At 28.7% G+C, this 13,583-nt stretch overlaps 1 protein-coding gene across 5 annotated transcripts in view; it reads left to right on the forward strand.

The window, feature by feature from the left end:
• Nucleotides 1–1,787: 1,787 nt before the first annotated feature.
• The window catches only part of Gbs-70E (Glycogen binding subunit 70E), a 49,772-nt gene continuing 37,976 nt past the window's right edge, over nt 1,788–13,583 (forward strand). For all 5 annotated transcript variants that reach the window (XM_025305901.1, XM_011142532.3, XM_025305902.1 and 2 more), the window contains exon 1: nt 1,788–2,413. The gene's annotated coding sequence lies outside the window, so the exon portion shown is untranslated. The remainder of the gene's footprint in view (nt 2,414–13,583) is intronic.

Raw genomic sequence — 13,583 nt, forward strand, 5'->3', positions numbered from 1 at the left:
TCGAACTGATAAGATCAGTAAATACATCGTTTTGAATCCTATAACTTTTGTCTAAAACACTTTTCTATAAAACTTATATCTTTCAAGATTTTTAAGGGTTTCCATACTTTTCACCCACCCTGCATATACCGAAAAAAATACTTAAAATTATCTCCTTAGATATGACCGCTGTTTTTAGAAGTATCAAAATATTGTAATTATGGAAATTGTGTATATAGTATCACGAAGATATTACGAAGGATTATAATATGCTAGTTAATAATTTTTCTGTGAATGGTGTAAGGTATATTTTTTTTATTTTTTGAGTAGATCTTCAAACGATCTCAATGACTATAATACCAAGTCATCCGACATTAAACAAAAGAATAAAATAATGATTCTTATATCATAAGACATGCTCAAATTAATATTTACTTACATCGATTTTATCAACTGAAAATAGATAATAAATTAACACATACAGTATTGCTGTATGTTTTATGCAACACGTGCTCATTACAATATTTTTTGAATTATTAACAGTATATAAATAAAGGAAAGGTTATTGTCATTATTATTTTATTTAGATAAGTTTTTCATTTTTTAATTTAATTTAATTGCCAATAATTTGATACCCATCTATTAATCTATCATTTATTATTCCAGTGATGAAATCGATATAAGCGGATGTCATTTCGAATATCTCTTATAATATAAGAGTTATTATTTTACTCTTTTGTTTAATGCCGAATGACTTTATATTATAAGTTGTTGAAATTGTGTAAACATCTGCTATTGCTCTAAGGATAAAGAAGTATAGTATGCTGCTAAGAAAAAAGAAAAACGGAAATGACTGAAATCTCCGAAACGTTTTCACTCATAAAAGTTATTGTTAGCATTTTATTACTGGGAAGTGATTCTTTTTGATGTGCAATTTTCGTAATTAGGATATTTTTATATTTCTAAAAATAGCGGAGATATTCAAGGTGATAATTTAAGTTTCTCATCCGGTATAGATAAGAACGTTTAGAGTTAGAGATATATGTTTCACAGTATTAATACTTTCACTTTATATATAATATATATATATATATATATATATATAAAGTGAGAAAAAAATATATATATATAAAACGCCCGAATACATTCAAGAAAATGATCGTTTGAAAGAACATTGCAGATTTCGTGCAATAAAAAATAATTTTGTGAAATCGTTTCAGTTATTAACACTAAAAATATCGCGCAGAAATCATATTTAATTGAGTCGGCTGACCACAGACACCTGTATCGTAATACGAACACTCAACGACAGACATGATGCTATTATCATTCATCGCGTGCATGGCAAATTCCGCGGAAAAGAAAAACACATTACCGGAAATTTAGTGTCGATTCCGCGTCAGTACGGGTCGCGAGCAAGAGCAAGCTCGTCTCGGGTCACAACACGAGTCAATTCGCATTCTATATAAGACATATTTGCGAGATTTGCCAATATGAATATAAACTTTCGATAGCGATAGCGATTTGAGATTTTATCATTTCAAAAATGGAAGGCTTGACTACAACGGGACACCGTAGGAGAGAGCTGGTCTTCCAGAACCGGTATGATACGAAACCCCATTTCCTCGTGTCCCCCGAACCGTAGATCGTACTGAGAGTCAACTCGACGCGTCGCCAACACGACGCGATTGCAAGAATGCAAGCACGCGGTCCACGCGTCGCTGCGATTCGTGAAGGCGCTGCAATCACGTGAACACCACGAGGTCGTGACGGTGCTACCGGACAGTACCGAAGAGTAGCAGACAGCCGGCAGTTGACACGCGCCAGACTTCTCGTTCGTTTAAACGTGTGTCGTACGTGGCGGAGTAGAACGCTATTGGCGACACGCCGGTGTCGGGCAAATTAGGAATAAAATCCCGCGAACGAATTTCTCTCACGACTTCGGCAAAGTTATCGTCGTAGTATCGACTAACAACGAAATAAGATACCACTGTCGGTCGCTGTTCACTGGAATCGATAATAGATATGCACACAATAATAGATACGCGATGCACAACGTAACTTGATATTACGTGAAAGAAAGAGAGCTGTCCAACTGTTTCGCCGGTTTTTTAAACATGATCGGTGTGTTCAATTTTCTCTTCCATCAGTATATTACTTGTCAAGCAATATCAAAACCGGAACGCGACATGCTGTGTCGTCGAGTATCGTGATGTCATTTACAATCATATAAGAAATTTTGTCAGAAAAAAAGCTTGTAATTATAGTTGACGATTTTCGTTACGACGTCATTGGTCATGAAATTGTGAGATAAGAGGAGCAAGAAAAACGTAACCAGAGGAAGAAGACATCACAGTGGAACCAATAAAAGCAGTGAAAGTTTTCTTGAATTCACTCTTCATCGCGGAGCAATCATTACTACCGTGAGAAGCAAGTAAGAAATATAACTTTCCGTCACCTTCTTTATTACTGTTATTTTATTGATATTTCATTTGTATAAATGATTTAAATACTTGCATTCACTAGTATGTCAATATACAGGATGTCTTATTTTAATTTATCCCTCTTTCCTCTTGTCAAAAACTTTTTTATTATTGATCGTAGAAAAAAATGCTTCAGACAAAAGTTGTTCAGTTTAAAGAGGGATATAAGATACTGACGTTAATCGTGTCATAGATGTCATCGCAGACGTCATTCAAGAAATTCTAAAGGCAACTAATTTCTTAAATAAAACTCGATTTTTTTCTTAAGATAAAAGTGATAGATTTTGTTGAGATGTTTTTAAAACATCACCCTAAAAATTTTCTTTTGCATAAGCTATTGCAGAGATATGAAATTTTTAAGTTTACATACTATGATTTCATATATATATAATTTGTACAAAATATTTTAATATTTGTTCTAAACTCGTTTCAACGTTACAAGAAATTTAACAAGATTTCTATAAGAATTAATTAGGAGTAAAACATATATACTTTCTCTAAATGCATATATGAAGTATTTTAATATTGGCATATAAATTTGAAGTAAAACTTTTATTTGAATGAAAAGTTTAAATTCATTCAAGAAATTATTCGCCTTTGAAATTTCCTTAAAACGACATCTAACAGAGTTAGCTTCAGAAATGTCACCTTTTAAACTAAACAATTTTTATCTGAAATATTTTTTTCAACAATCAGAAATAAAAAATGTTTTTGAGAAAGATAAATTAAAATAGGACTCCTCGTACACATACACATACATATGCGTGCGTGCATACATATACACACACATATACACATATAATTCCTTAATTAATTTTTATTCAAAATTTCACATAATATAAAACAACTTCTTCTAGTGATTCATTATTTTCGATACAGTTGTGATATTTATCAATTATCAAGAATCATTAGAACCAGAATTCATATCATATATTATTATATATATTTTTAGAAAATAAATGTAAGAATTAATAAAAAAAGAGAGTTCAAGTGAAAGTGAAAGCATTATACTAACTTCAAGTTCTTAATCAAGGAATATATCTAATTTATCCAGAATAAAAATAGAAGAAAGGAGGGTTATACACACAATTTTTGCACACACTTTGTGTTGCAGCGAGAAGTTCTTTGAAATCTTATAGTTAATAATTTGCTCAATATCAAATTTGGAAATCACTTTTCTATCTCAGTTATTCACTAATTAGATATATTTAATTTATGTTTTGGATATGCTTTTCAATTATTCTACCTTCTTTTAGACTAAGCTTATAAAAATATAAATTGGAAATTTCCATTTACAATATTACAATGTTTTATGCAAGTTACAAATGTGTGATATTCTATTGCATTCATAATAGCTGTGGACCGTACTTGAACAAACACTTTGAAATGATGCTTGGATCATTGCACTAAGACTGCATATTCCCTTTCTTTACAGAAATTTAATACTAAGACTTACTAAAAAATTTGTAGCAATTAAATATTGCTAATATTTCAATAATTATTTAGTTAATATTTAATTATATATATATTGTGAATTTCTTATGTTATTATTGGAAAATACTATATTTGTATTAGATAAATTAGATAAAAACAAAAAAGTTAAAGTGAATTAATGATGTTTTAGTTGTAATGAAAAAAATTATGTTGTCTCTTTCTTTCTCATCCAATGAGATTTCAATCCAGTGATCACTATTCTTCCCCTGTAACCAATGTTGCTTTATTTGAATGATCAAACAGTGATGCTATTCAGTCATGAAGATATCTTGGTTGGTTACAGTTATAGAATGTTATTATATTCTTCAAAAAGCATAGTAATAGTATATGTTAAGTATAATGTAACAACAATTAACTTAAAATCAATATCATTTATCTCATTAATATAATTAATAATAACAAATTGGTACAATACTTCAGCATTGAAATTTTTAATCAAACATTATAGTGAATATTGGAAAAAATAATAAGCTAGATTGAAAAGAAATATGGTATGTTGAAATAATTATAGTTTGAAACAATTTATAATAACGAAAAAGTTTATGATTATTTTTTTTGTTACAAAAAATTTATATTGTTTCCACAAATACTTGTTTTCAAAATATTACTTATAATATTTGATAAATAAATACAACATTGCTGAAACAAGCTCTTAGTTTTTTTAAGACTGTATAAAAAACATTTTGATACTATATCAAAGACATTTTAAGACTGTATAAAAAACGATGCATTACGAAATATATTGTAGGGAATTATTATAGTAAATCCCAATCACTGTTCCTAAGTACTATCATTATTATAAAACATTACTAAATTTGAAATTATTGAAAAAATAAATTAACTTCAAGAAAGAGGGACATACTAGCATACTAGCAATGCTTATTTCAATAATCATTATTTAAATATTCAGGATCATTAATGGTTACAATGATAAAGCTACTGAATAATACTAATTTACAACTGACCAACTAATAATACTTTTCTGAAATAACGTTTAATCACTCACTTTAAACACTGAAATACTTATGATCACTACGAGCCCAGTAGTTGAATTCCTAGGAATTATTAATAATAGTATTTTTAATACACGAAATAAATAATTCATTATAATCAAATAAACTTAGCAATATTAAATTTCTATAAGAGTTATAATTCAAAAGTACTCGTAGTCGCACATTTTTTTTTCGGTGGTTCGTTGATGTGGAAGCAGATTCACAGAATGCATATTTACTTGTTTACTTTTCTATATTGTATTATATTCAGTACTATCATCTAACTTTGCTTCATATAAAAACAAATTAAATAAATATTTTATAAAAATCTACATTTCAGACTATGTATATATGACGTGCTTGTACGTACATATATGCATGCATACATGCTCGCATGCACGCACATAAACATGATATAACATGAAACACAAATAATTTAATTCCTTTATAGAAAAATATTATTTGTTATAATAAATTGATTAGTGATAAATTATTATTTCTTAATAATTTTTTACTCATATGAATACTAAAATTATTTGTACAAATTTTATTACTCATATAAGTAAAATTACCAAGCAACATTTATCACTAGCTAATTTATTACAACCAGTAATACTTTTTATAAAAAGTTTGCAGTTAAAGCAAAGATGGTGCAGCTGGATCGAAATGATGAAAACATTTTTTTATTTTGTTTTATTATTTTTTTATTTTAATTTTTTTATTACTTATACAAAGATTAAATATTGATTTATTTTATTTTATTTGTTTCTATGTCAGTGATGCTTTTCTATAAGGGGTAGTATTGCTTTACTTCAATGATTGAATAGCAACTAATAACGTTACTGAGTTGTGATATCTCAATATATCGTACTTACCAAACATTTTTATTTCTTCGAAAACTGTAGTCAAATAGCAATAATAATAGCAATCGAAAGCAACAACAAGTAATTTAGAATCGATATCATCCATTTTATTTATATAACAAATAATAAATTGAAAAATGAATAGCAACATAACTATATAGCTTTCAAATGTTTATTGAACATTAATTAAAAATCAAACAATAAGTTAAATTGAAAAAAATATAGTATGAAACAATTTATAATAATCAGGAAAATTTATGTTTATCTGTTTTGTTATAAAAAATTTACATTGCATTTATAAATATTTATAAATATTGTTTTTATAATAATATAGCTTATAGTGTTTAATAAATAAATAAAACATTGCTGAAACAAGTTCTTAATATATTTAAGTTTGAATGTATTAAGATAATACATAAAGTGTACAAAAAATGATGTATTATGAAATATATTATAGGGAAATATTGCAATAAATTTTATTATTAAACATTGCTTCTAGATCATATTAATCACTCGTGTGTAACATTATTAAATTACTTTAAAATATTAGCAACACTTACTTTAATAATTGATATTTACGCACTCAAAGTCATTAATGATTATAGTAATAAAACAACTCACAAGAAAACCGTCAACATTGTTTCTCGCCGATTTTAATAGCTTTTAAACATGTTGTAAAGCATTAAAAAATATTAGATCCTTTTTGTCGGCATCATATCTCAATGTTTAGGGATAGAAATAACCCCTCGAAGAAATCAGACTTTTCCATTTTTTGCAAATATTTCTTAGATATTTCATACAAAGTATTACGAAGTATATGAAAAAATATTTTATACAAAAGTTGTAGAATAATTTATACTTTCTGAAATCGTCTATTCAAATAAAAAAAATGTAAAATTTTTACTACCCCCTCTCTTTGTTCCCTTTTTTATAAGGATAAAAATTGAAGGACATTGAATACCAAATTATCCATGTACAAAGTGTCCCAGATTATCTAAACAATTTCTCATGGAGACTTAGAGCGAAACATGGAAGCGAACACAAAAGACCCGTACCGTTTTGCGAAATTTAAAATAAGTTTTAAGAAATTAAAAGATCAGAGGAAAGCAAAGCCGCAAAGGAGGAGCTCGAGCCATAATACAGCCCGAATCCATGTGCGGTGCGGTAAGATGTAGCAGCACCGATTTAAAGACGAACGTGGCGCGTTGTCTTTCTCTCGTCGCGCGATCGAGACACTTAAGGCCGGTCCAGAATAGGTTGCAAATACTCAATTGTGAATTGCGAAGGATGGCAATTACTACACTAAGAAAAAAAAATTTATTATCTCTAACAAAATTGTTTAGTTGAGGCATTTTTTAATAGCAACCAAATATCTTGTTTTATATAACAAAATATTTAGTTAGTTTTATATAACAAAATATTTAGTTGTCTCAACTAAATATATTTTTCTGCTTTGTTCTCTGGACCAAAAATGATTTTGTTCTTAGATCTTCATATATAAAAATTAAGCATTTTAGTTATTTTATCCATAAAAATTACATAATAACGAAATGTTATTTTACATAACTAAAATAATGCCCAATGGATACTATTTTGTCTTTCTGTGCACTAAAATTTAGATTTTATATATTAAAAAAGAATTATAGTATTTTTAACAAAATTCATATAGTTAAAGCTTTTTGGTTGCTATAACAAAAGTATTACGTTATACGAACAGACCGTAATCAAACAAGATATTTGTTTACAGAAACTAAACAGTTTTGTTGGGCATATTTTAGCCAAATTATTTTGTTGTTACAACAAAATTTTGGTTCACGCAATAATACATTTTTCCTAGTGTACGAGATGTATTATAGATTGCCTTATGGGAAATTGTTAAGTTTTTTGTCAATTTATTTTTTATGTGTAGGCCAAAAGTGTGAATGGATCCAGAGTCCGATAATGAACAGCTTCTGAGCTACAGCGACAAAAAATTGGGGTTTTTGTATATTATACAGTATAGTGGAAGAAGATATCAGATGTGCGCGTGTTTGTGTCAAGGTGTCCCGTAACTCAGTATTCGAGGAATTCGTAGAGACAGAGTAGATTAAGACAGCCAGTGTAAAGTTGGCACCTCCTTTTTTAGCATCGCAAGTTTTAACGATAGTTCTATTGGCATCCACAATAGTACTACAGTTCCTGATAGGTTATATCAATAGTTCCGCCGAATTAGTTAACAAAATGGCAGATTGAAAATATGAGATGCTAACTTCCCGTAGCACCGCAACTTCCAAAAAAACCATTTCAAACATGAAATCTTATAGTTCTAGAATAGTTTTACAGTTCTTGATATGTTTTAGCAAAAGTTCTGGCTTCTAGCCATTTTTAAGTAATTTTTGAAACTTAGCGCCAGCACCGCACCACAAGAGTAAAGTATCAGTTTGCTGGCAGTTCCAGCCGACTTCTGGATTTCTTTGAGTAGTTCTACAATAGTTCTAACGCTTTAGGTGGGTTTCATCGCGGATGTCGGCCTTTACCTATTTTTAAATAATTTTTGAAACTTAGCGCCAGCACCGCATCACAAGAGTAAAGTATCAGTTTACAGACTGAACTACTAAAAGAGACCATGAAGTCGGTTGGAGCTGTGCAGCATTTGTTAACTGAAGTGAACAAATTGAATCAAGTTTTTGAAGCTATATCCTTGCTTGATCGACTAAATAAAGAATCGTTTTTGAATTGACTGGTGATTAGTGGTGAAAAATGAATCCTATACAATAATGTTCAACGCAAACACGCTTGAAAACAAACAAACGAACATACAGAATTCATGACAAGGCCAATTTACATCCTAAGAAGAAGGTTGCTTTTTGTTTAGTGAGCTTGCAATTTTGAACTGTTTTCTGTTGACCAAATGATTAATTTTGACAAGTACTGTCAACAATTTAAAGACAGCAATCTAGGAGAAGCTTTCGATTCTGGGTAATCATAAGGGAGTTATATTTCACCATGACAATGCTACACCACATTGTATTGCAAAACAGATCTTGTGCAAATTAAAAAACTGAAATAGGCAAATCGCATCCACTATTCTTTTCTTTTTCAATGCAAAACTGAGATCGTTGTATTATTGAAGCATTCGTATGTTACTAGAACGTTGGGAAAAGATTATAAAATCGACGGCAATTACATAATTGATTAATGAAAAAATTTTACATGCTAAATTATTATTTGAATTTTAATGAAAAATCGAACACGAATTTTTGCACTCATCTAATAGATATATTGGGTCGGCCAATAAATAATATCATATTTTTCTGTAAGAGATTGTTTGTTTTTAAAATAAAAGACTATTTGTAATCTATAAAACGCATATATAATATATAAACTGTTACGAAGAAAACATTCAAATATTGAATATTTACACTCAATTCGAATTTATTCTCAAATATGAATGTATACACTTAAATTTGATGCATATACCCACATCTGAGAGTGAATTTAAATAATTGAGTGTAGATACTCAATATTTGAATGTTTTCCGTAAAGAAACGCATATACAAATGTGTAATTAAAAAAAATTCATTGCATTTGTTTAAAATTTTCAATATTGATTTTAATTTAAAGATGAACAACGAGAAGATATATTTTCGTGCAATTATGTTTTTTATTTTCGCAAAGGTAAGCATGCAGTATAAACAACAAAAAAGATTTCTGATGTGCATGATGATGGTGTTGTGAATGAAAGAATGATGCAAAGATGATTCAAAAAGTTTCGTGATGAAGATTTTAGTTTTATTAATGATAAACCTTCTGGCAAACCTACAGAGGTTGATAAAATCTTATCTATAATGTGTTCCTTGCTTAAGTTTATTTTTATCTCTTTTTAACTTAAACTTTATGTCTCAAGATAGAAAAAGATAAAGAATGTAGAAAACAGGAAGCGGGAACATATTGTAGATCAGGCTTTATGATCAAATTTCAAATCTAATTAAAACTAAAAAATTTACGTTATAACATCAGAAAACCACGAGAAACTAAAAAATTCACGTTATACACGAGAAATTACTGAAATATTAGAAATATCGAAATCTAATGTTGAGAACCATTTGCATCAACTTGATATGGTTTCTAGATATGGTGTTTGGGTTTCGCACAATTTAAGCGAAAAAAATTTAGTTAATCGAATTTCAGCTTATAATTTATTGCTAAAATATAATAAGAACGAACTATTTTTGAAGCGGATTGTTGCTGAGAATGAAAAATGAATTATTTATAAGGATGTGATACCAAATATAATAATGTGATATCAAAAAGACATTGGAATAAATCAGGATCAATCTCGTTAATCTCTCCCAAAGTTTATACTCCAAGAAAGTCATGTTATGTGTATGGTGAAATTGGAAAAGATTACTGTTTAATAAGCTTCTAACCGCCTAATTAAAACATTAATTCTGATAAATATTATCCACAGTTGGATAGACTGAAGGGAAATCTGAAGGGTTATGAAATAAGTGAAAATCTGATCACGCTAAATTACGTGATATGATAGATGAATAAGAACTAATTCAGCTCTCTCAATTTTTGTCAAGTCTGTATTGATACGTGTGGCCTCACATTATCTTGATGGAAAATTTCTTTTTTATTGGCAAGTTCTGGTCGTTTTTCCTTAATGTTTTCCTTCAATCTGTCTTGTCCTTATTGATTAAAAAGATAAGATGCTATAAGTGTGTTATAAAAATAACTTTCTTCTTGAAATCGACTCGATCGCACTAAAATAATTTCTCGAAACCGACTCGATCGCTCGTTTTTTAAACACGTGTTCAATGCGTGTGCCTTCGTCAAGTCATATACATTCATATTCTTGCGTGTTATCTAATCAGTTATCCCTCGAATATATCCATGTGGAAATATTGAAGCAATTACTCTTATATAAATACTTACATAATTCTGACTCATTACATATATGCTTTAAAAGCACACATCTAAGAAATTTTGGGAAATAATTATCTGGTTATATATTTATTTTTAAGGTTAAGGATACAATATTTATCTCTTTACTATCTAATGCTATCTTTTTGATATCTGCCTTTATTTGCTTCTTTTTTTTGTAAATTAATATTACAATAAATCAATTATTATCACTTTTTTTAAGTAATGTCACATAGTTACATCGATACATTATTATTTTCTTTTTTATTCTTTTGTATTCTTTTAGTTTTCATTCTATTTTAAACTATTTACGTTACTATTTTATTTACCTTAAACTTTACTACTTTACTATTTACTACTTTACTTACTTTTCAAACTATCAAGGAAACGTTTCGAAGCACTTCAATGGGAAGTGTTACTCCATGCGGCTTATTCACCAGACTGTGCCCCTTCCGACTACCACTTGTTTCGGTCGATGGCACACGCACTCGCTGAAGAATGCTTCAATTCTTATGAAAATGTCGAAAAATGGGTCTCTGACTCGATAGCCTCCAAAGATGAGTCATTCTTTCGCCATGGAATTCGCTTGCTGACTGAAAGATGGAAAAAAGTCATCGCTAACGATGGACAATACTTTGATTGATGTACTTTTTCATTTTGTTTCTTAAATAAAGCCATACATTTTGCAAGAAAACGGACGGAACTTTCCGATTGACCTAATAGATATAACTACGTGTAATCAATGAAATGAAATGAACTAAAGATTTTTTAATCTATATTAATGTGACTACAGATAGAACTTCAATTATTCAAAAATACAAAAAATGCGAAAATAACAGATATTTCAAGAAAAAATTAATTTTTTCGTTTATCTTTCTCTGTTACATTAATTTGTCTGTAACAGAAAATACTAAATAAATATGAATACATACCACATTAACATGAATATAATATGAATATTGCATTAATATGAATACGTATGGCCATAAAAGTGTTTAATCTTTAAAATAAGTGCAGATATAAACTGGTATGTTTGTTTTATTTTGGAAATATTTTGGCAATTTGAAAAATGCTATTTTGAAAGAAACAGTTTTTAAGAGAATAAAGTTTTAAATGTATGATGTAAAATTTTTCTTCTTTATCGTTAATCCATTATTTCTGTTATATAATAATAGGCTCTCTTGTTCTTCATATAAATATTATAGAAAATTTTTAATCCTTTTCTGCAAGCAATTCTTATCTCTTACAACGCTACTATGTATCATTTGCTTTCAAGTTCTACTTCTAAAAATATCATTATGAAAATAATTTTGTTATTGAGTGTTTTCATTTTCAAATTTTTAAACGATTTTAAATAACTTGAATAAAAATGAATATACTACTGCACTTTAATACATTCATGCTACATAACAAGTTGAAAGCATAAATTTTGGCCAGTAGTTTTACTTGAATATTAAATATAAAATTCTAGAAGAAACTATTATGGTTGAGAGTGATTCGACTATGTATACAAATGTTACTGGTTTTGAAAAGTGCCACTAGTTTTATCTATGCCAGTTCCGACTATCATTTACTAATAGTTCCAGAAATTCTAAATTTTTTGATTTATCAATAATTTTGGTATTTATTGAAAGATGTAAAAAGCATATTGCTTAAAACTTTTTTCTTGAAGTTAAATTTTTCTTTATATAAAAAGTTTAAATACTTTTTTGTTTATCAATAAATTTAGTATATATCAAAAGAAAATAAATTGAATTTTTCCGCCAAAACTGTTTCATCTTATCTAATATATTAAATGTAAGATTAGTATTTATTTTCTTAAATAAATTCAATGATGTTAAAAAATTACTGACTTTATTTATAAACGTAATAATATTCTTTACTGTTTAAGAAAAGTTAAAATTAATTAAAATAAAGTAGAGATGCCAACTCTACACATCTTCAATAAATGCTTCTATTTTTAAGTTGTCTTATCAAGAACTTAAAATATATGATATTACTGATATATTTGATTTGTATTAAAATTTTTGAGCATTCTCATAATGTCTGTTGTACGTTACTAATGTAAACTTGATCGTTAATTATCGACTTGACAACGATGAGTGACATCAAGCATAACTGGTAGACATGACAAAGATCATAAGTTCAGATAAAACTTCATGGAAATCAGTGACTCGCGTTAGCCTATTTATCTTTCTGTGCGTGATGGAAATATACTATAGGTTTCACGCGTTTCTAAAATAGGCTGTATCAATGGTAAGATAATATCCTTTATGTTTTTAATGTACATGATCTTTTGTCGAACGAGGGGTTAGAATCATTCGATATTGGACTCTGTAACGTGCGTAAACGATTACTATTTCCATTTACGATCCATTATTTCGCCTTTATTTCTATCAATTGATTCATAAGGGCGTCGCGCTAATTGTTGTGTCTCTGGACATTTATTTATGTTGATGGGACGACTTTCACCTTTTATTGCTGTGCTACTAATGTCTCTAACGTCATCACATACTTGTTGCGGCTTTTATATGTATATATATATATGTGTGTGTATGCTAAATATATATATATATATATATTTGATATTTCTGATATAATACATTGACTATAGAAAAGTTAATTCTCCCTCATTTGTCTGTCTCCCTCTCTCTTTCTTTCTCTTCTCTTCATAACGATAAGGAATATGCGTCTTGAACTGTGAGGTGATAACGATTACAGGCTATATCAAACCAATATCGTGCACTACGGAGTAATAAACAAAAGTCACGTTATTCGTCGAGAAAACGGGCGCAACCGATACCGAAATGTTTTCCTTATTGCACGTCTGATTGAATCTTCTTATAATTTAATTCGATGATACT

The sequence above is a fragment of the Harpegnathos saltator genome, unplaced genomic scaffold (genome assembly GCF_003227715.2).
Source record: "Harpegnathos saltator strain DR-91 unplaced genomic scaffold, Hsal_v8.6 scaffold720, whole genome shotgun sequence".
In the NCBI taxonomy this organism is placed as follows: Eukaryota; Metazoa; Arthropoda; class Insecta; order Hymenoptera; family Formicidae; genus Harpegnathos; species Harpegnathos saltator.